Source organism: Cupressus sempervirens, chromosome 8, assembly GCF_028749045.1.
Source record: "Cupressus sempervirens isolate cs-2001-9-10 chromosome 8, ASM2874904v1, whole genome shotgun sequence".
Taxonomy (NCBI): Eukaryota; Viridiplantae; Streptophyta; class Pinopsida; order Cupressales; family Cupressaceae; genus Cupressus; species Cupressus sempervirens.
Genome location: NC_143125.1, coordinates 38,378,358 through 38,399,176, shown reverse-complemented (window position 1 = coordinate 38,399,176; position 20,819 = coordinate 38,378,358).

Below are 20,819 nucleotides of genomic sequence, written 5' to 3'. Positions count from 1 at the left end.
CAAGTTTATAAAGGCAATGATTTTTAGATTTTTTGGCACACAAAACAAGATTTTTTGTTTAAAATTTGAGATTTTGGCACATTTCTCGAGGTGGCAATTTTTTATTTTGCATTCAAATTGAGATTTTTTCAAAAATGAGATTATTAGCATGTTTCTCAAGGCAACGACTTTGTGATTTTTGGTACCAAAAACCTATAAAAAATTAAGAGCTTGGCTCATCCAAATTGAAATTTTGGCACATCTTTTGAGGTGAAAATTTTGTATTTTGGCAAAAAAATGAGATTTTTTTGTTGTGTAACAATCACAATTTTGGGGCACACAAATCAAGTTAGCTTTGGTATAGAATTGACACACTTCCCAAGGTAATTTTGGTACTAGTGGCCACACTTTTTGGGACATTTTGGCATGGATCCTAAGGCGGTAAATTTTATTTATTTTTTATTTCTAGTGCTTTTTGACCTACATGTGGTTTTTTGGCTATAACTTGTCCATCTAGACTCCATTTTTCAATATGAAAGAAGCAACAAAAAGATGATTCTGAGACCATCATGATTGTGTAGTTTATTTGGATTTTTTATTCTGTTTGGTAGCATATTTTGGTTGTCAAAATCAAAATTAATATTTTTCACTCTAAGAGACATATTTTGAGACATTTCATTTTCCAAATTCTACTCCAAGAACATCCCATTTAGTTTTTTCCTTTTTTGCATTCAAATGGATATCTTGGTTGTTTTAGGTCTAGGGATTGATTTTGTAGTTTTAAATAATTTTTCATGGGTTATACTATCTATTTTATCAACCTTATGTCCCTTTTCATCTTTTTTGACATCCTTTTGTAGTATTTTTGCAAATGCACTGAGATAAAGTGTCACTCTATTGCATTTCTAGATCTTGGATATTTTTTTTGTTTTATTGTACTCACTCTACATTAAAAAGTGCCTTGGGGTTTTTATGTTGTCCACATTTTCCATTTTCCTTTGTCAAGTGAATGTTCCTTCCACAATGTTAGCCTCATGATGTGTGGATGACACATGTTAGTATAGGTGTTTGTACTTCTTTTTTACTCTCAATGTTCCTAGTTCTTCTTTTTGCATGAGATATTGCATTTAGTTTTAGTGTTCATGTCTTACCTCTCAGAATTAGAAGGGGATTATGTTGGTTCTATTTCTTTCTTGGTTTAATGGAGTGAGCTATGTATTTAGTATTTGATCTTATGTATTAGACAATTATATTGACTAACTACCTATGCATTTTGGTGAGATGGATAATTTGCCATATAGACATTCTTTCATTTCTATTTTTGGAGGCCATGAAGATACCTTCCATATTCAATTGATTAGCTCTTCAGACTTAGTCTTCTCTACTTGGTCATGTTATATAGAATGGAGGTTGTTGAGATCAACATTTTGGTAGTGTTTGTAGCTCCATGCTTCAGTGGTGTTCTTCATGATCATCTTTTGTTCCCATCTTCTAGAAAATTTCTTCCATCTCTTTTTGGAGTAGGGTTTTCCTATGTGGTTTTCTTTATTTCTCCTCTTTACAAAGATTTGGTTTTTCTTGGATGCCTCATTAAGCCTTGTTTCCAGGACCTAAATTTTTTTTCAGTAGTAGCTTTTGTAAGAATTTTCCTAAGAGAAAAATTCACCCAGGAACTAAGAACTCAAACACAAGCACACAGTACACCAAAAAGAGAGAGAGTATGATCAGAATAACAATGTATTCAATATGCCATAATTAATGCAATGTAAAAGTACACCAGCAGTTTCTGTATATAAAGGCCTTTGAGATACATCTAGAATGCCTCGTAATTAGCTACATGATATGTCATACAACCAAGAACATGTCCACCAGATTTGGGCTATCCTCCATTAAGCATAGAAGTAAGTGTGGTGATGAGAGGATAAGCCTACAAGGGTGTGACACACAAATTAGTGTTGTAGATACCATGTGCTAAAATAGAGTTGCGTACTCTGTGTTGTCAACATGACAACTCAAAAAAGTACACAAACTCCTAAGTGTCTCAAAAATAAAAATAATAAAATAATGCATTAACCTAAGTAAACTTAAGTAAGTGTAATAAGTAAATACTTATTTACACCAACACCCCCCCCTTAAGTGCAACTTAGGGGAATGCCCTTAAGCTTATGAAATAGGATGAAGATGCATAATGGGTCCTAGCTACTAGGCCATGTTAGGTACCCATGTACATAATGAAGATGCAAATCTCCCATAAGGTGGGAAAAGAGGAAAAACCTCATGGGAAAAACCCTCCCCCAAAAAAAGAGATAAATAAGGATGCATCGATGGATGGAGTAATCAAGACCCCCCCATTACGACATACATCCAGTATATACATAAGAGAATAAGAGAAGGAAGAGAGACTGAATAGGCTCCCCCCCCAAAAGAAGAATGCTGACAAGTGAAAGTTGCTCTGATGAAGAAGCTAGTCCAAGAATGCAGAATGGTGTTCCTACCCGTAGGAAGAAACAAAGGCAAAGGTGCAACCCTAAAATAACCCTAAAACCTACTCAAGTATCCCTATGCTAATGATGAAGTTCACCCCTTCCAACTGGGCTGAAAAGAATGAATGCAAATCTAGCAAGGATGTCTGTTGAACCTATTCCACTGAACCATCTATCTCCTCAACTGAAAAAGAGACCTCCACTAATTGTTATTCATAAGGATCCACAATTACACCAACCTATGAAGATTGATCATGTAGGGAATGGACATGAGGGTTAGAGTGAGCCCTCGCAACAACTATAGAAGAATCATCATCAATGAGAAGATGTAAGTCCTCAAGTCTGTCTCCCAAGTCAACTGAAGTTGGAGCTAAAAGATGAGATGTACCATGATGTGTTGGTCCTTTCACTATGACAATATAAGCATGTGGACTAGACTAATGTGACCTCTCACTATAATTGTCGATAAAACCCAACGTTTCTGAACCTATTGACACACTATCATTGGTGTCACTATCAGTTTCGACTATGTATGATGTGTAGAGAGGAGTAGAGGACAAGCTAGGAGAAATTTCCTCAAAATGAACATCCTTCTCCACAAAAATCTCATGTGTCTCTAGATCCATAAGTCTGTAAGCCTTCACATTGTCTCCATAGCCGATGAAGGTACAAGGCCTAGGTGTTGGTCCCTTGCAACTCTTGGAAGAAAGATTTGTCCATGCTAGACAACTAAAGACTCTAAGGTGACTCACAACTAGTTTTCTTCCACACCATGCCTCAAAAGGAGTCTTTCCATCTAAGGCTAGATGAGGAGACCTGTTAAGTATGTGAGTAACACTGCTAATGGCTTCAACTTCAACTGCAGGATCGAGAGACTTGGCCTTTATCATGCAACTTGTCATGGTCTTGAGAGTCCTAATCCTAATAGTTTCTACATCTATCTTGTGTAGACTAAATTCTGGTGAGTTTTGAAGATCAATCCCCTCAATTCTACAAAAGTTCTTAAGTCTTTTGTCAACATATCTATTCTCATTGTCCACCCTTAATACTTTGATGGCTTTCCTTGACTTGTGTTCAACATTAGTCTTGAAATATTGAAGCTTACAAACCAATTCATTCTTATGATGATGGAAGAAGACCCAAGTGAATCTCAAAAAGTCATCAAAAAACGTGAGTATGTAGCGGCCTTACCTGACTGAAGTCACTGCAAAGGGTCCTGCTAATACCATGTGAACTAGTTGAAGAACAACTAGAGCTCAAGAAGACTCCCCTTTATCAATCTTCTCCTTAAGATTCATATCCACTAAACAAGATGAATATTTTCCCTTAGAAAAGCTAATATTAGGTAGACCTTTGACCATATGTTTACAGAAAAGTTGTTGAAGAGAGTGGAAGTCAAGGTGACCAAACCGCTCATGCCATAAGTTGATGTGTGAAGTAGAGTGAGTTAACAAGGCTTGGGAAGGACTCTTAGGCATAAAGTGGGAGAAGGAGTATCACCTTTTGGCATCATTGACTTTCCCCACTACTACCAATCAATCATCTTTTGATTGAGTGAAAAGGGGGGGTGTGTACTATGTTTTTTGTGTCTCTATTTTGTGCTCTTTCATTTCTACATCATGGGTTTTAAATATCCTCCTCTAACTTCATGCAACTATTCTACGTGGAAAGATATTGCATTGAGTAGATTAATGGAAAAAGGATATAGTCTTTATGTTGATAGTACAATTACCAAACCTACTAATGCTAAAGAACTCATCGATTGGAAAAAACAAGACGAACAGGCTTTAGGAGTTATCAAGAGTTGTCTACAAGGGGATCTTCTCTTTCATATTAAAAATTGTTCAAAATCTAAAAAAGCTTGGGATAAACTTGAATAGTTGTATGGTAAAGAGGATGAAGAAAAGGGATTTCAGATTGAGGATGATCTACTTCTCTTATATCCTAAGAATTATGACACAATTCAAGATTACATCATTAAAGTCAATGAGTATAGGGAACTTCTTAAAGATTTTGGAAATCCCATGAAATATGATAGGTTGATTCATCACATCCTGAAAAGGCTACCTTTTGAGTATGCTAACTTTGTTTCGAGTTTTAATACTCACAGGTTGACCATGGGATCTGCTTACCAGAAGCCTTCCTTTGATGGATTTGTAGACATGTTGATTGTTGAACAATATCACTTGGTGGATTTTGGACTTCTCAAGTCATCAAAGACCAAATCCTTCATGTCTAGTGATGCTCACAAATCAAGTCAAGGGGGGAAAAGCAACAAGAAGAAGAAGAAGTGGAAGCAAAAAACATAATTTGAGACACAACAATCCTCCTCTCAACAAGGTAGTTCTTCTTCAAACAAGAAAGGAAGTAATTAAAAGGACAAACTCTTTTGTGCATATTGAAAAAATCCAAATCATGATGAGCATCATTGCAAGAAAAAAAGAATCGATGAGTTAGAAAATCTACTCAAGAAGAACAAGATTCAAGTGCTAGGTACTTCCAAGGATTCTACTCCAACTTCTTCGAAGGGTAAAGGTCAAGCACTTATGGAAAACACAAGTAAGAATTTACCTAAGGGAAAAATTCACCCAGGAACTAAGAGCTCAAACACAAGCACACAATAGACCAAAAAGAGAGAGAGTATGATTAGAATAACAATGTATTAAATATTCCATAATTAATGCAATAAAAAAGTACACTAGGAGTGCCTTTATATAAAGGCCTCTGAGATACATCTAGAATGCCTCATAATTAGCTACATGATATATCATACAACCAAGCACATGTCCACCAGATATGGGTTATCCTCCATTAAGCATGGAAGTAAGTGTGGTGATGAGAGGATAGGCCTACAAGGGTGTGACACACAAATTAGTGTTGTAGTCACCATTTGCTAAAATAGAGTTGCGTACTCCTATGTTGTCAACATGACAACTCAAAAAAATGCACAAACTCCTAAGTGTCTCACAAATAAAAGTAATAAAATAATGCATTAACCTAAGTAAACTCAAGTGTAATAAGTAAAAACTTATTTACACCAATAGTTTCTAGCTTTTTAGCTACTCTCTAAGTTTATCTTAAAGGGAGGTGTTAGAGTAATAAGATATTGCTTTATTAATTGAATTATTTTGATTTAATTATCAAGTCACTTATTATCTATAGTTTACTTAAGCTAAAATTTAGGCATATAATAATTAAATCTCTTATTAATTATTATCATGCAACCTAGGTTTTACCTTGTTAGGGTTTTGATCTACTTTTATACGGATTGATCTCTTTGTAACTTTATTCATTCACTTTTGATAATAGCAATTTCTTTTTTACTCATCAAGAATGTTTCATCTATGGATCTAGGAATTCTAGCCTCTATAGTTTTTGCTTCTCTCTTTATTTGACAAGTGTTTGCATGTAGGTGATTCTTGGGAGCTATGTGGTTCATCTTTCACCAACTTCAGAATATGACCCTAAGCTATTTCTTGATTCTAGAGGATTTTGTTTCAAGAATATAAGTGGGAGCCAACAATAACATAAAAAAGCTATAGATCCATTTTTTTAGAATTACAATAAGAAAGGTAAACTCTGAGGGGGTAAATTTAAATACCATGCCAATCATATACATCTAAAGTATGTAAACAAGTAAGCATTCAAACATAGATAACACACGATATGATTGCCCAAAACTCCTCTGATGAGAAGGTAAAACTAGGGTGGGGATGATACCCACAAATCTTCACTACTATAGTAATAAAGTGTATATAATGAAGGTTACAATGTTTGATCATGAAACATGATCTACCTTGTTAAAGGTTTGCCCTATTAAAAGCTTACAAAGACTATTAGGTCTTTTCCTATTAAAGGATTTCAACACCCTATTAGAAATGTGCCTGATTAAAGGACTTCAAATCACAATTAAGTAAGAACCTTGTTAGAGAATTTCAATATAGCTTGTTAGGACTACTCTATTAAGATATTTAACTAATTCACCTATTAGAATGTCTCAGTAATGATCTTGTGATTAACACTCTATTACTTGATGTCACATCACCTCTATACTAATGTACACTTAATCATTCTTGATCAGATGTCTCTCTATTGTTCACTATTTCAATCCTCTTTTATCTATTAACTAATTCTACAATACAGTTTAGATCATAATTCCTTGACATGAATGTCTTATTTGTGCATGCAAACTCTCCTTAATCATTCATTCATTCCCTCCTTAAATTTTAGGGATTGTGCTCCTTAAGAAGACCTAGGTGACTCAGGGTTAGGTATGAATCAATGGTTGTGATTCATCCATATTACTACTTAAACCTTCCCTTTATTATCTCTAGTTTACTTAAGATTCATCCTTATCAACAAAATATCATAATTCAATCCTTAAGTTGACCCAAAAATGGTTTACATAGTAGTTAGTGCCAATACAAACAACTAGGACAAATATGTGTTACTTAGAATTTAAAGTCCCTAATGTTCAACACTAACTATGACTTCAATATTGTCACTTAGCAGCTAAATACTCAGCATACACTACTTGCTTGGCTCTTGAATCACTCAACACATATTGTCTATCAGAGAGATCATATTTCCACAATCCATTAAAATTGTTCTTAATTGCTTCAAGATTAGATTGTGTTGAGATTTTCTACCATCAATGTTTCAAATCACACTACGTGATTCATCATCAAGATAAGAGAGCAAGAACTACAAAAAATATGATGTGTATGTAGTGTTGATGATACAATAATTAATACAATATATATATATATATATATATATATATATATATATATATATATATATATATATATATGTATGTATGTATGTATGTATGTATGTATGTATGTATGTATGTATGTATGTATGTATGTATGTATGTATATGTATATGTATGTATGTATATGTATATATATATGTATATATATATATATATATATATGTATATATATATATACATACATACATATGTATATATATATACATATATATATATATAGTTGGAATTAAAGATAGAGTAATTGAGAGGGGGGGTGAATTAGTTACTACCAAAAATTAATTCACAAATCTCTTAGATGTCTTAAAGATCTAGTTACTACTTGTACTTAGTAAAAAAATGTTGTAACTTAGTAAATTATTACTTTATTTTCAAGCATTCATGCATGTAACTGAAAATAAAGTGAACACAAGAGACACTAGATTTAATGTGGAAACCCAATATGGGAAAAACCACCAAGTAACTAGTCACCAATTTTTCACTCTTATGAAGTGAGCCCTATTAGGAGCCAACCCTATTAAAGGTTACAATACACACTGTTAGGCGTGACCTTGTTAGAGGATTTAATCACCCTACTAGGAGTAGCCTTGCTAGAGGTCTTTAGAACAATTCAACTGAACTGTCACCTTGTTAGAGGATTTACAAAATGGTTGTTAAACCAACTCTATTAAGAGATTTGAAATCACTATTACAATGATTAGAAAGCAACAATGAATTGACCTGAACAAGATGCAACTAAAATTTCCTAGATACAGGTCTTTGTTCAAAATCATTAGATCCTCCTTGATCAAATATGGCTTTACTGCTTCTCAATGATCTCTAATCATCCTTCGAATCTGCTTCCACAACAATCAGTCTTCATATCATATCTATTTCACATTCTTCCACCTCATACATCTTTGAATTTGTTAGATTGTGGTGACTGATCAGGAAAGTACTGTACATACTTCATAAATAGTGGGGTTCGCGAAATTTTTTTTTTTTTTTGGAAGTAGCCGACATCGACATGGTAGCCGACATATTATGGCCGACATATGGCCGACATGTTATAACCCTAAAGCGGTTTAATACTTGTATAAAAAGGGCTTAGGGTTGGGTATTTTTTGATGTGTGGTGATACGAAATTGGTTCTTGCGGCGGTATTGAGCTGTAAGGGATTACAGATTGTAATCAGGTTGTAATCACTGGATTGTAATAAGATCGGACTTGCTGTTTGGTGGACGTAGCCCAGGGATTGGGTGAACCATGTTAAATCTTGGTGCCTTGTGTTCATTTCTGTGTGTTCTATTATTTTTGTTATTGGTTATATTTGCATGTAGTTTTTTATTTCTGTCCGTGGTTTATCCTAATAGAATTCACAACTGAACTTCTTACTTATATCATTCAAGTTGTCAAGTTAGCTCATTTACATGTTACATTTACCAATAAACCATTCATCAATCAACTATAGATATTATTCTTAAATGAATAAACATCCTTTATTGGCTGACCCTTCTCAGTAAATACTACTTCTAGGAATTTCTAGAGTTAACCTTCTTGACTTGGTTAACATTACAAAATCCTTTGGCTACCAAGTTTACTCGATAAGAACTGCTTTTACCAAATTACCTTTGATGACTGAGTGAACACAGTAATAACTATTTCTATGATATTTTCTTTGATTACCGAGTGATTTCGGTAAGAACTACTTTTTTCATATTTTCTTTGATTACTGAGTGATCTCGATAAGAATTGCTTTTGTCATGTTTTCTTTGATTACATAGTGAGCTTGGTAAGAACTAAATTTTTTTGATTACCTTGAAGGCTCGGTAACCAACTGTCTACTCGTTAGACACTACAAGCTATCTTTACGAACCTTTTGGGCTCGGTAGACACTATCTATTGCCTTGCCGACCTTCTAAGATTGGTAGACATTGTCCTTTGCTATGCTGACCTTTTGAGTTTGGTAGACACTATCCTTTTCTATGCTGACCTTCTGAGTTTGATAGATACTGTCTGATGACTGATATGACATTTGTGTGACATCAAAGACAACACACAATTGAACAATTGTATCCAACAATATATATATGTGTATGTATATATATGTATATATATGCATACACCCAACACAACCTAATAAAAAATAAATTAAAGAATAAATAAGAAAATAAATTAAAAAACTAAAAATTAAAAACTAAAATATAAATTAGAAGAAAATAAAATGCAAAAAATTGAAAATACAATGAATAATTTTTTTATAAAGTAAATAACTAACTGAATAAAAATGTAAGTAAATAAGTATACCTACCACACAATTGTAAATGAATAAATAATAAATAAATAATAAATAAAAAAAAGAATTGACAAGATTAAAAGAAAATAAAGGTAAATAAACAAATGAGTAAAGAATAAAAATTAAAAGCAAAGAACATGGAGGAAAATGCCAATAGCAATAAATGAATGAATAGTACTTGCCAAGAGAGGAGGAAAGCAAGAGAAGAAACTAGTTGGAAGCCAATAACCTAGCCTAGGACCTAGACCTAAAACTAAAAGCATAAACCCATAGTAGAATCACAAACCACAATGCCCATGAGCAACAAGAAAGAAAATAAGCACACAACAACCATAAAAAAGACACTACCATAAAGGGAGGAGCATGAAACACTAGAGCAGAGGCAGGGGGGAGGGGGAGGAAAGAGAAAGCTCTAGGAACCAAATGAAGGAAAGGAGGTGTCAAGGCACAAGGGAAGGGGGGGCGGGGGTGTGGTGGGGAACTAACCCTTGAACTGGTCTTGTGAGGCTAGCATAGGCTGCCAAGCTAGGTTAAGGGTCCAACTCTCATCATGTTTAAGGTTGATGGTGTGGTTGTTGATTTCAATGGCTTCCTTGAGCTTTCTTTTAAAAATGTTGTCCTCTTTGGTGAGGATTTTCATGTTTTCCAATAAAATATGATGCTTGGTTGAAAAAGAATTCTCAGCTAAGGCTAACTTATAGACCCTATCATGCCTAATTTTTGCAATGTGCTCTTTGATCTGGGTGTGGAAAGAGTAGCCTATTTCACCAATATAAGGTGTGCCACAAGAACAGGGCACCTTGTAAACTCCTAAGCTAGAATATATATCTCTATGGTATTTTTTGTAGCTCTTGCTCTCTCATCTAGATGATGAATCATGTAGTGCGATTCAAAATATTGATGGTAAAAAATCTCAACACAATCCAATCTAGAAGTAATTAAGAACATATTGTCTGCTCAACACATATTGTATGCCTAGCACATGAGTGACTTAGAATATGAGTGACTTGGCACTCACTATTTACTTGGCATGCTCTGACTTATATGTTGTGCTCAACATAAGTTACTTTTGTGGCATGAACTAAGTAAATGACTTAAGTGTATAGAGTCTCACTTGTCAAAACCAATTTGAGATTAACAATCTCCCCCTTTGACATGACCATCAAAAACACTTGTTCATACATTAATAATCTTATTCTTACAAGCATAACATAAATTTCAAAATATCAAAATTTTGCAACATGAATTATACCTCAAAATCTTATAACTCCACTTGTGTTATTTGATTTGTTCTATACTATACTCTATATCAAAATATTTCTCTTGCTGAGTAGATTTGCATCAACTAATACTCTTTCTCTGTTTTCTACTTGCTTTCTCTCCCACTTGTTCTTACTTCCCCCATTCTTTATCCCATTGCTCTTACTCCCCGTTCTTGACACTGATGTCAATGGGTTAAAGATTAAGAGTGTATTTATCCAAAAAAAAATTATGGACCTCATGTATAATTTTAAGAGCTACATCCCAATTATCACAAGCTACCTCCAAACACTTAGTTTGGATGGCCAACTCAATAGCAATGTGTGCTGAGCCATCTAATGTAGAAATATTAGGGCCTTTCTTCATAAGTGTTTCCATATAGCCTAGCTCCTTGTGCAAAATCTTCATGTGAGGAGTCAATGTAGACAAGATGCTAATCAGTTTAGCCCTTATATTGGTTTTATCTACTTGTAATTTTGCTGACTAACTTTGGGATTGCAAAAGGGTCCTAAAGTGTTTCTCACTTTGAGTTGGAGTCATGGGAAATTTTGCATTGGATGACTGCATTTAACTCTCCAAACTCAGGATGTGATTCATTATCTCATGTGTGAAGAGTGTAGGATTACACAATTGGTGTACAAAGAGAAAATGTTCTCTAATACTTTCTCTACACTATCTATCTTAGTTGTTAATGAAAATTGTGTTAGTGCAATATCACTAAATATCTTCTCATTCACTTTGTTTTGAAATTTCTTCTTGGACCATTCAAATAGTTTGACATTAGTATCCAGTTCTATATTACTTACTCTTTCTACTATATTGGTCAATAGTTCAATGATTAGCTTTGTTTCATCTAGAGTAGGCAGATTGAATGCATCTAAGAAAATTTCTTTGATCTCAATCAAAGCTTGCTTCTACCTATGCTCCCTTCTGAGAATTTTTTTATGTTTCTTCCTTGCTAGGGCCTCTTGTGGTATACCCATCTGCTCAATTATTATTGTTGCATAATCAAACTTGGTCAATACAATCTTTTCATCTAGGCTAACATCTCCATAAGTAATTACTTCTTCCACCTTATATGAGCTAGGGCTCAACATTGAGAATTTTAATGGTGTAGCATCTATGCCTAGCCTCTAAAATATGCAACTACAACTTACGAAGATCATAAGTATGATCTTTCTTCACAATTTTGTAGCCTATATCCACTTAAATGCAGGGTACCCTATTTAATCTACTTGATTGATAAAACTTGTGTGCTATTACTTTCACTACAAAGGCTATTAGGGGATCTATGATTGCGTCAATGATCATTCCCCTTTTTTTCCATACAACCCCTATGTTCTTTTCAATGACTTCATTTGACTCACTTCTCATCATCTTTGGCTGATCTAGGGTTGGATACACTATTACCCTATGAAAAATTTTCTTTGTGATTTTAACTGGCCCATTCTCTAACCATATTGAGCTATCATGAATTTTGCTTAAAAAAATCTTAATCTACTTAGTTTTGAAGACATTAGGGAAATCTAGGACACAAGCTAATCCTTTCTTCTCAACAATATTGTATTGTTCCTTCAATGCTACATTTTCACATGGTTTTCCATATTCTTCTCTTATTTCCATATCTCCTATGCTTCCAATCTTGTAGGTGTAACAATTCTTGACATCTTGAATCATCAAGGCTCATGGTGGTATCATAGACAATGCACTGGAGGGATCCTACTTATAATCTATGTCTGGAATAACCTTTAAAATAGGTTTTTTAATCTCACTTCTAATTAAATGAACATTCAAAACCTTATTTCCCTCTACACCTTTCACTTTAGAAGAACTAAGTGCCATTACATATATCTAGGATTTCCTAAATTTGAAACTACATAGCTTGGCACATGGTAAATACATTATAAATCCTGATGAAATGGTGTCAAACAACCATTCAAATCTCTTGCAAACACTTGGATCAAATTCTCCAAATCACCTTTAGCTCTTCATGTTCTTTCTTGGATTCAAATGATGTTACATGAGTAGAAATCAATCAAATAGCCCTTAAAATAGTATAATTAATGTTATGTGCTTACATAGTTGTAAACTCAACATCAATTGATTTCTAGCTTACTCGACATCCACATGTCTTTCCATTCACTTGGAAACCATTACAAGATTGATCTCAGCTAACCAATTTCAGTAGCTTGGTATCTACTAAAATTTTACTCAAAAACCATAAGAAAACTTTTCATGCTCGACAATAACATGAAAATTTGACAAAACTCAAAGATTTTCCTTCATTTCTAATAACACTTTTCATCTTTGTTCATGCACATGTAATCTTTTCAAAACTAAATCCTTGGAACCAATGTATGGTATGTATTTTAAATATTAGTCCTACATACCTCTTGATTACTTAGTTTGATGAGGCATGATCACTTGACCCATTGGGTGAAGTGATCCCATCTGCACTTGATGTGCTACAATCATCCTTTCTCTTCCATGTCCTATTCATTGCATCTTTGAAATTTTCAATATCTACCTTGCCTTTTCCTTTGGTGAACTCATAACTTGGTGCCTTTGACCTTGTTGGACAATATCTATTGATGTGACCAATCTTCATACAACTAAAACATGTGGTTTGACTCAATCTCCTTTTGTAATAACTTCTAAAGTATGTTCTTATATAGTTCTCAAGAACATGTCCATACTCTTGATAGTAGTGACAACTATACCTTATATTATAATCCTAATTATAAGATTTTCCATTTTAGTTTACCTTTATCTACTTGTTTGATAACCACTTGGGTTTGGATTTTCACTCAAAAAATTTATGTCCATACTTCTAATAGTTGTAATAATATCCTTAAAATTTTTGAGTGTGCATGGTCTTGCTTTTGCATTCATGTGCCTGATCACCTTATTTTTTGCACTTCTGGCAGTGACCCACACTCTCTTGCTTGACATTCTAACTTGCAGTCTTGCTCCTACACACATTAACAGTATGTCCTACCTTATCACAATTATGATAGTAGTAAGTTTAGAGTTCATACCATTGTTACTTGTTTCTTCAACACTTTTGGATGACACACCTTCTTTAGTACTTGTGTAACCTAGTCTAGATGTATCATTATTAGATCTAGGGGATCTCATCAATTGTTCAAAGTACTTGATATCTTCACTAGGTTTATTAAAAATTTCAAAAAACTCCTTTTCCCTTTTCATATAATTTCTCAACTATTCATTCTACAACTTCAATGTTGTTATCTCAAAGTCTTTATTATTTATTTCATGATTAGCGATCATGACTTGATTCATTGTTTACAATTACATGTAAGAAATCTTGTTTTCTTGTAATAATTTCTCTTCCATTCTACTATTCAAAACTCTTTTATCATCTTCTATCATGACTTTTTCTTCTATAGCTTTCTTTTTCTATTCAGTCACCTCACATAGTAATATGGCTTGTGATTCTTGCTATATCTTAAATTTTTTTATCTCTTTAGTTAGTGTTCTATACTTTTCCATTAAATCCACAACTACTACATCAAATTCATTGGAGTTTCCATTTGCAAGTAGCTTGGTAGTGTCTATCTCTTGGTATTGTTTGTCATTCACCTCAATAGTCATTTTCTTCCTTCTTCTCAATGATTTATTTAGATCTCCTCTTGCTTCATTCAACTGATGTAGAATGAGTTGTATTTCAATCTCCTAGTTCTCAATGATCTTTCCTAACTTGTACACTTCCATTTCCAAGATCTTTCCTCAAAGTTGCAAAGCTTCACTTCCAAAGAACAAAGCTTTGATACCAATTTTTTGAATTACAATAGGGAAGGTAAACATTAAGGAGGTGGGGGGATTTAGTGCTTTAAACTTTAACCCATAAAAATATTCACAATGCATCCATTTCACATATTCAATAAGTAAGCTAAAATTACTGTGCAAAGCATATACATCTAAATTATGTAAAAATGTTACCATTCACACATATATGACCCAAGATATGATTACCTAGAAACTCTCCAATGGAGATGGTAAAATTGGGGTGGGGATGACACTCACAAATCTTCACTACTAGAGTAATAAAGTGTATCTAGTGAAGGTTACAATGTTTGATCATAATACCTTACAATTAAAATCAATTATCCTTTGCAATTCAGATCATAATACCTTGGTCACCATGAATTTCCTATTTGCACATGCAAACTCAACTTAATCATTCATTCATTCCCTCCTAAAATTTTAGTATTTGTGCTCCTTAAGAAGACCTATGTGACTTAGGGTTAGGTATGAATCAATGGCTATGATTCATCTATATTGCCACTTAAACCTTCCCTTGACTTGATTAGATGCATATAATACATAAAGATTCCCACTTAAGATTTGTCCTTATCAAAAAAATATTGTAATTCAATCCTTAAGTCAACCCAAAAATGGTTTATATAGTAGTTTGTGCAAATATAAAAAATTATGACAAAACTCTGTTACTCAGCATCTGAAGTCCCTAGTGCTTAGCACTAACTATGACTTCAATGTTATCACTCGACATCTAAATGACTCAGCATGCACTATTTTCTTAGCTCTTGAATCACTTGGCACATATTGTCTTCTTAGCACATATTTTTTGAATGGCACATGACTGACTCAACATATGAGTGACTTGGCACTTGTTGTTTACTCAGCATGCTCCAACTTATATGTTGTGCTTGATATATGTTGCTTTTTTGGCATGAACTAAGTAAACTACTTATTTGTATATACACTTACTTGTCAAAACCAATCTAATATTAACACATTTCTAGTTCTTGAGTTTTCATGGTAATGGAATTAATGATAAACTGAGCAATTTACTTCAAATGAGAGAACTAGAAGGAACACCAATACAATGAATTTCACTATACATTTTTATTTATGCCATCTTAATTTAGTAACTTGCATTTATAGAAGATTTTTGGGTGGTACAATCTTTGACAATAGCTACTAGAGAAATAGTGCACTCATCTTACAAATAGGCATAGGAAAGGTATGCAATTTGTTTCAAATTTTCTCACAATAATGCTATGTTATGCTATGATTTTTTATAATTGTATTAAATGAAGTACATCCTTCAATTTCTTCCAATATTAAATAGGAATAGCATGTTTCAAACTATCTTCAAAAAATAGTTTTTTTAAGGCACATGTTTAAGTTTTTTGTTCAATAACTATTTACTATTTGTAAAATCTCATAGAATGAAAAACATACCTATGATCAGGAGTTTCTAGTATGGATCTCTTTTCTACACACCAATAATGTCATTTCTTACTTTCCAACATTCAATCAAGTCTATGTGAATGTATAGTGAAGAAAATGCAAGGGTATTTTTTGTCTATAACAGTTGATAGTTGGTCCATTGAGAACAAATATTTGCTTGTGAACTAGACTTACTATTAAATTATCGTGTCTATTATACTTCTAAAATAATATGGTGTTTTTTGATTTTCATGAATGTGCAAAAAAATATCTCATGCATCTGGGTAGTTTTGTACTATAGAATCCTACATTGGCATCCACATATCTGTTTGAATTCTCAATTGAACTCTATTGTAAGGTGTAAACTTTTTATTGCATTAAAAGGAAAAGAATTACCCACTGATGTCATATTTGAGAGGGACACAATTTTTACACATTAGCACTCTTATACAGCCATGTGAATGATAAATGCTAAGACATAAATCACTCTATGCTAATTTGAGTTTATAATCTTGTCATAGATTCAAGTATAATTTGACCTCCCTTGGTTTTTTTATAATTAGATGGGAGAAAGGAATCTTAGGCGGTGATGGAGTTGCACCTATGTTAGTTGGTAGGTACTTGGTTTCATCTCATTTTGTTTTCATCTTTGTATGGACACTGTTGCATTTAAAAACAATACCTTTTTGAGAGTAAAGATAATCCATCAACCTTTTATCATTGTGCCAACGTGTAGGAGGAAGAAGAAAACTTATAGTTCCTCCTAAGCTTTCTTATGGTTAATATTCAGTTGGATGCTATGCAAATAAAGTTATCAAGAGAATTCTTATAGCTTATTATCAAACTAACAAACTTGGGGATATGATATTTTTTGTATGTTCCATTTCCCATAATACCTGGTAGTTCAGAAAAGCTATCCCTATTTTAATGTTGGTATATGTATGATTGATAATAGTAGCCAAAATATTGCAAAGTGAGTATTCATTATAAATTAAAATGTCATATCATATGGAATGGACCAATAACGCTTTTCAATAGAGGATCCTTCTTTATATAAGTCTAAGTTGAATTAATTTTAGTATCCATTTCAAACTTGTACTTAACAAATGTATTCTTATGTTTGGATTTTCCTTTTAAGGGATTGACCATGGGCCATATATTTAGAAGTATTACCTATATATAAACATATAGGATAAATTTACTAATAGGTGTAAGAATCCTTGCTGGTTCTAACTTCAATAACTATGTAAACTCTAATTTTTAGGCGTATCCTATAGAAACTTGATCACAAGAAATATTGTCAAGCACTCGTCATGTTTAATTAAGAAAACTAACTCATCACATTATCATAGGAAATATATTGGCAATATATAGAAAGTTTGAAATTGATGACCAAGAGATAATGATAAATGCTTGTCCAACAACTATATAAACTCAAAGTTCTATTTTTTGCTATGAAACACCATGACTAAGAAAGATAGTAAAGATAAACCAAATACAAAACACCATGAAAATTCATAGTATTGGTGTTCCTTCTAGTTCTTTGATTTGAAGTAGACCACTCAATTGATCATTAATTCCATTACCATGAAAACTCAAGAACCAGAAATGAACCTGTAGCTTTTTACGTTATTGTTGGATCCCACTTATATTCATGAAACAAACTCCTCTATAATCAAGACACAACTCAAGGTCATATTTTTTCACCAAAACTACATGATTTTTGCTAACATGAAAATTAACTTTCAATGAGATGTTGATTTAATGTATCTCTCAGTCTATATCTTTAATCTATAAAACCCAATTTGAATAATATGCAACCAACATTTTAAAGTTGGAATAAATTTTAGCCTCCTTTTTCATTGTATATGTGTTGATTGCTTTATCAATCACTACCCTTATAGGGTCCTCAATTTCCTACACTGTTCTCTCTTTAGCCACAATAGAGTTCTTAAGTAGGAACTTGCATTTTATGTTCTATGTGCAAGAAAAGTGTGCTTAAAGTATTCCTTATGGGCTAGATGATATAAAGAGAGCTCAAAAAATCATAATTATACTAATCCAATTTTAATTTAATTCTTTGAAATTCATGTTGATGACCTTTTTGGTAAATAATCTTGATGTTGTGTAGGTTGAAGGGAAATAGATAAACTTTCTGTGGAAGAAGTTGGGTATAAAAATTGTATTAGTGTACACGATTGTGCTCCATCCAGGGTTTCATTAAAAGATTTACTGTCTCTAGGATAGGTTTATCCTACCATGTAATCCCCTTGATTACTGAATATTCATAACATATATTTATATTCATCTACTAATAGGTCACCATAGGAAGTGTTTTCATAATTAGTTATGGTTAAGATTGTTAAGATAATGAATTTTTCTTGAATTAATTTAATTACAACTAGGTATTATATACAATTTATTTGGTATTAAATTTCAAGTTTTTAACTAATCAATGTTTATAGTTCTTTATATTCATCCCTCAACATGGGCTTTAATGTTAGCTTGCCATATTGTAATTATTATCTTACCAGAACATTTGGAAGAAATTTTCAAGGAAACAAATAAGGATGCAAAAATAGTGATATGTAGGACCATGATTGGCCTACAACCTATAAAAAATATTATTTCATTTCTTTTGATTAGGCTTTGAATAGATTTTGACACTATTTTCTTGTCCATTGGACTAAGTTCTTCCTTTTGAAGCTACCCTTAGACTAATTTCATGTAACCATATCCTTTTGATCTTCTACTACCATTATTATGCATCACCTCAAAAAGTTGTTAAAAACCATAGGATTATCTCTTTATTCTACACTTATCCACTATGATTTTTGCACAGATAAATACTAATTAAGTTTGTCATGCTTTATGAATTTTGTAGTCAGTATGCTCTAGGTGCTTGATGGCTTCTTTTGATTAGGCTTCGTATTAATAGATTAAGATGCAAATGCTCATGAAGTTAAATGTTTTAGTCAATAGGTCATTAGAATATTTGTGCCCCCTTGTTGTTGGTTAAGATGTGCTAAGAAGCTCCATTGATACTTAACTAGCTTTTGGCAGTCTTCTTGTTCATTGGAATAGGTAATATCTTTCTAAGTTCCCTTGCTGATTAAGATGTGCTAAGAAGCTCCTTTGATATAGAAAATCAAGATAAAAATTAAATACCAACCCTATTCACATAACTACAATGAGGAATGATCAATTTTTTTTGTATCTTGGGACTTCTACACTTATTAGAATCTAAACCTAGAGCATACTACATTTTGTAGAGAATGGGAAGAGGCATATACCATCTTCTCTTGTACGCAAAAAATGAAGCACATCTAGAAGTATTAACAATCCCCAAATCATTTTTTGATCTCATTACTAATATGAAGGCAAATCCATATGATGCCAAGATATTCTCTTTGAAGATGAAAGTAGTGGTATGTTTTTAATTATTTTGTGTTATTTTTGGAGGTTTTCACATGTGCTTTATTTTCCAAATTTTTGTTCTTTGATACATTCTAATATTAACATTAATGACTAGGATATATTCTATCTTTCCTTTGCTTTAAAATTATGCTTGAGCAATCAATAGATAATTGTTTAAAAATTTGTTGGGCCTTAATACTAAAGATGGATTGCCAATTTTTTGCTTTGCATATGCGATTGCAAACTTGGAAAAGATGGCAATTTTTCCTCTCTAAATCTATGTTCTCCCCTTTTTCTATTTGTAGCCTCCATCTTTTTGAAGGACCCATCTCTAACATGTATTTTTGTTACTTCTTTGTTACAAAAGCATTAAAGCTTTATATTATGTTATCTATGTATCATATTCGCTGATATGAAACACTTCTCTTTTAAAAAACCTACTTGTTCCTTGGGAGCCACATGCTTAACATGTTTTTCCCCTTTACATTTTTCCAAATAACTTTCGAGAGTTTTACTAGACATGAATTTTCCCTCAAAAATTTATCAGTTTTCTTGTTTTTTTCTATAGCCTATAAGTTCAACCTCTACATTTAAAATAAAAATGTGGAGTTCTCTTGCAGCATATCATTGTAGCTTCATCGAAGTGGGGTTATTAGTGAGCCTCATTGTCTAAAAGTACCTCCATTACTCATGTTCCAGCTTTGGAATACTCTTTTGTATGATTATAATATTGGATTATTGTTGTATTTTTCACACCACAAAAACTACGAGGTATTTCTACCTTGAGTGTAGAATACTAGCTATAAACACATCAAGCAACTCAAAGACTACAATATTGGGTTTAAATTCCTTTTACTAATACCAAAATACTCACAAAAAACTCTATATAATTTTGTCACATAACTACTTTTCTAACACAGATTAAAAGTAACTTAACTCTTTTTTTATTGCAATCTACTTTACATCTAAAATCAAATTTTTAGAGTGCTCCCCAAATTGGTAGAGTTTTTTGTATTGCCAAAAGATCCATTTTTACAATAAACTTTGTCACACATATTGGTGATGGGCTATGAGAAAAAGGTGACAAAGTTTTAACAAAATTTTGACTTATCAAACATTACAATCCTACACTATTTTGGCTTATAATCTGATCACATGCAATCCATCTTACAATTTTACATGTAACGTGTCAAAACTAAATTACATAATGCATGACTAACACTAAGCTAAGTTTCCAAGGACATGATTTCAATAACATTATCCAATGTCTAGAAGGTTTCATGTTGCTTCATGATGGCCCATGCTTAGAGACTCGAAGTGTGAATACATAAATAAGAACACTTGGAAAGGAGTTGCAGTGATGGTTATAATGGTTTTAAAAGCTAGATAATAACTTGGAAAAACCACAAGATGG